Source organism: Gavialis gangeticus, unplaced genomic scaffold (assembly GCF_001723915.1).
Source record: "Gavialis gangeticus isolate Ggan-Ray unplaced genomic scaffold, GavGan_comp1, whole genome shotgun sequence".
Taxonomy (NCBI): domain Eukaryota; kingdom Metazoa; phylum Chordata; order Crocodylia; family Gavialidae; genus Gavialis; species Gavialis gangeticus.
In genome coordinates this window covers 26,469,961-26,474,774 of record NW_017729029.1, presented here as the reverse complement: position 1 = coordinate 26,474,774, position 4,814 = coordinate 26,469,961, and positions in this window count along the sequence as shown.

Sequence of the window (4,814 nt, the reverse complement as noted above, 5' to 3'; positions counted from 1 at the left end):
CATCTAAATCAAAGTAGCAATAAGTGGGAAGACGATGGAATTTATCTCTTACTAATACAATAGGATTCTGATCAGAGAGTCCAAGAGGCTCTAACTGTTACCTAAATTAGAATTTATCATTATCCCACAAAGTCCATCCATAAGAAGAAGTTGGCCTTGGTATCCCCTTCTCCCATCAAATTGCCAAACCCTAAAATAAATTTAAGGTCAGATTTCGAGGTCCATTTATTTTCCCAGGCTTTTAATAGCATATACAAGTTCATGTGTATGCCAGTATGTGCTACTTGCAAAAGAGGAAGAATGGCTCAGATGCACTGTGGTGAGGATACCCAGGTGTGGAAGATCCAGAAGGGCCTTTGTTTCTAGAATGTTTTTTTGGGGGGGTGGGGGAGGGTTGGTGGGGAGGGGGTTTGGCTTTTTTTATTGCAGCACTGAGTAGGCACATGCTCAGGAATCTACATAAGGAAACTGAAGGACTGAAGTGATAGAGGCAATTTTGCTGGACTAGCACTAGGTGAATTTACAGAGAAAGTTGGCCTTTGTTCATTCTTTCTAATCCCAAAATATCTAGGACCGCTGGGTTTGAACACTTAAGAATAATCTCAGGAATTCTTTAAATTACTTTTGCTTCTGACAATCCAACCAGCTTAATCAGAGGTCAGCATGACCCACCTATGCTACCATCACTCCTACGCTCTTTTCTATGGCTCTTTACACTCTACTGCCCAGTTGAAAATTGGTACTATCTACTGCCCAAAATAGCTTTGTAACACTAAACCACTTGAAAGGGGACTTAGAGGGAAAAGATCTGGCTCTAAATCTTTATAGTAAATGCCATACCTTATGCAGCCTTTCATGTATAGTTCTGTATCCTTTGCACAGCAGAGAGATAAAGTATCACTGAATTACTGAATTAGCTGAACTCTTTTTCCAGCAGAGCTAAAAGCAAACTAGATTGTTCTTCCATTGTGCGGTTTTTATTAATGCTGCTTTCAATCTCCTCCAGTTTCAGAAAAGTAGGTTTTAGCTCTTGTATTTGACAGCAAGAGCTCGATTCAGGCTAGACAGATGTAAGGCTTGTAAGCAATAACAGTTAGGTTTGTCTTATTTAAATTAGTCAGTAGTCATTACCTCAGCATGTACAAAGTCACCATTACATAAATTCTTCAGTATCAAAGGTGAGACAGAATTAAATTGGTTCCAGATGGGGTGGACTTTATCTAAAGAGAAAAAGTCAAAAGTCTAACCATATGATAGACCTAGAGGCAAGTCCAAAGCTGCCAGTGACTGCCTTTGGAATCTGCCAAGAAGACAGCTGCCGATGCCAACAGTGCGTAGATTGGCATCATTTATATCACATCAGGTCTCCTGCTGTCATGATGCCACAATGCAAACTACCATGTCAGACAGCTTATATTTAGAAGAAAGCAGTCACACTGTGTATATTTAGATCACATATCCACCCTCTGTTCCCACCCTAAACTCTTCCTTTACATTTGGTAACTTTATAAAATGCAATGTCATAACAATGTACCAGAAAGAATTTTCTACCTAAACTTATTTTTGTCACTTCTACTAGAAGATTAGATCCATAAAGTTTGAGTACTACTGAAATGTGTTGGATTACTAAAATGCAGCTATTAGGCAATTTTTAACTACTGGGCAGTTTCAGTGTTGTATTATTATATACCATTTTCTGTAGGGTTGTAAATCTGTGTTTTACCTATACAGAAATCATATTAGGCATGCATTTAAAATAGTGGATCATTACAATAAAAATATAGCAAATATTACTAAAGAAGTACTTGTGGATATTTATTCTTTCCTAAAGTTGTTAGAACAGCGGTTCTCAACCTTTTGAGACTCAAGCCACTCCCCATTAAATTGAAAACACCTCTTGGAAAATGTCAGATCTTACCTTTCACTCATTTCTTGACTAGGGAAAAATAATAGAGCAATTCATCCTTTGCAAAGAACTCAGAAAAACAACAATCAGAATGTTGTTGACACTATGGATTCTTATTTGAAATCTCTAGGGAGGGTTATCCTGCAAATCACATGTAAATGTTTGCACACATAACAGTGCTAATATCATGTAGCACCCTGGAGTGGCAGGGCAACTTGGTTGAGAATTACTGTGTTAGAGGTTCTGACTTTAGAGCTTGATAGATGACATCTTACTGGTTAGGCAGCAAATTGGGTTGTTTTCTGGTTTTTGTCTCGGTATGCTGTATGAAGATTAACTATAGACACGGAATATCCACAAACTCTGTCATGGCACCAGAATAACCATGACCCATTGTGTGCAATTGTAGGTGCAAAGTTATTACCATGAAGATATCAATACAATGTCTGTTTACACATTTCCGTCATGGAGAGGCAAATTTCATTCCTCGGCTGTGTTTGGCCAGCAGCATTGTTAAATTTCTTAGGGCTGTTGCCATCCAAATGATGAAATTTCATTAGAGGCAATTTGTCCTAAAAATGCTGTGAGCTAAGGAATTCTGAAAAAACCAAAGGCCTCTAGTGAATCAAGCAGCAATTTTCTCAGTACATTACTTGGCCTTTAACATTTCCACATCCGGTATCACAACAGCATGGGACATGATAACAGTTATTGGTCTGAGATAAGTGAGTGACCATGGAGATGCTTTGCCACTTTAAGAGTGGTAATCGTCATGAGAAAACCATACGCATTTGAGGGGGAGAGGTCTCCAACACTCCATCAGCCATCCCCTATAACCAACTTTGTTTTAACACTGGCGGACACGTTCCAGTAAATTCCCACTGCCTACTCCTATTTTCCACCTCTTCCCTTGCAAAAAACACCCAGACTCCCCTGTAATCAACTGCCCAAATTCTCTGTAGGCCAGTGTATATATCTTCCTTCCAATCCCTTAATACTAAATTCCAAGTCCTCCCCTTACAAAATAAAGGATGATCCTCATCAACTGCTGAAATCATTCCTTCCTCTCCTATGGTAAATAATTGCACCTTACTTCCTCGAACTTAACCTCATTCCCAACTGTGCTTCTTGCAAAGTTCTCTACCCTAGTCCATACCTCACCTCAAATCCTCTTTATTCTTGAAAGCCATCTTAATTGTATATGAAGCATGCACTGCATTCTTGTCAACTGATAACAGAAAACTCCCAAGGTGCACAGTGATAAGGCAGAGAGATTGATGGCTGTGGCAGTCTGGCATCAAACTGACAGTCCAAAAGGCCTGCTGGGGAGTCGCTATGCAATCAAAGGCAGAGGTCAAGGAGTAGCAATAGAAGTGGAGAAGGTGATTAGATGAGGGATCTGAAGTGAATAAGGTATGCTCAAAGGCTGCAGTATCTAGAAGCACTAGGACAGACTCAGCTATTTAAAGCTGCTTGCATTATCAAAGCTCCCATTTTTAACAGAGACAGGTTGCATTATGTAAAAAACAAAATTGTCTCAGTGTATTCAAATAGCTTTAAAGTCACTGTATTTCCATATTTAAAAACTGAATAGGCATCATAAAGGAAATCATTTGAACCAATGCACTGTTTACAAACACTAGCAGTGCTAGCAATCTGCTTTAAAATGATAACTGTGCTGTAATGGTCTATTATTTATTTGAAAATATTTTCACAATTCATGTTGTTTAATCCAATTTTTTTATATTCAGTATGACATAAGTTATAAATGAGTGGATTTAATCTTTCTAGAGTTAATATTTTCTTCCCATTATACAGTACATTTCTGAAGAACCACAGAATTATTTTAAAATGACAAGACCTTAGTTACCACCTGTTATCTGTAATATCTATTTTCTATGTAACAATATAATAGTATTTTGCATTTTGGGAAGCATTTTGTGTTTAATTCTAAAACCACTTGTCAGTATACTTGATTCTATTTCTGAGTAATATAATTATGGAATTTAGAAGACACACCAATGATACATAATTTTTATATTAAATGTTTTGCAAGTAATAGACTATTAAAATACATAAAGCATTAGCTGAGAGCCAGTGTACAGATCCTTTAAAAGAAAGGATGCAACACATAGAACAGTATGCATGGGAACATATGTAATGTACCAGGAAGAAGTTATTTTTAAAAATGGCAACAAAAAGGTTAATCAGGTTATTCTACCTATACTTTGTCATAGTGTAAGGCCAAAAGGAAAATAAATAATACTGAATTAATTTCAAAGAAATATATATAAATCTGTGAAATAGGTTGCCCAGACACAGTGAGTATCTATCAGTCAGTAGTTGTCTTCTGCCCTCAGACATGAGTTTATATTAACATATTGTTTTCATATCTGATTAATTACATGATTAATGTTCTCTTCATCCATTTCATATATACACATACACTCTAATAGAACGTGAAGGTATGGGTATTTTTATAAATATATTAAATAGTTGGCCTTAGGGAGCTGTTTTGATAATCATTTCCACAGAAATATGTGAAAAAGAAAAATACCCATACCTTCACTTTGTATTAGAGTGTATGTGTGTATATGAAATGGATGAAGAGAACATTCATCATGTAATTAATCAGATATGAAAACAATATGTTAATATAAACTCATGTCCGAGGGCAGAAGACAACCATTGACTGATGGAAAGACACTGTGTCTGGGCAAGCTATTTCATAAATTTCCCTTAGGAGATTTATTACTTCTGAAGCATATGGTACTGGACACTACAGGGACCTATACATATGACAGAGTTCTTCTCCAATGTGTACTGATTAGCATGCATCAGAGCAGCCTCAATTAATCAAGTCTGCCATAAGTCTGCTGGAGTGTGCTAATTAGTGTGCTCCAGCAGC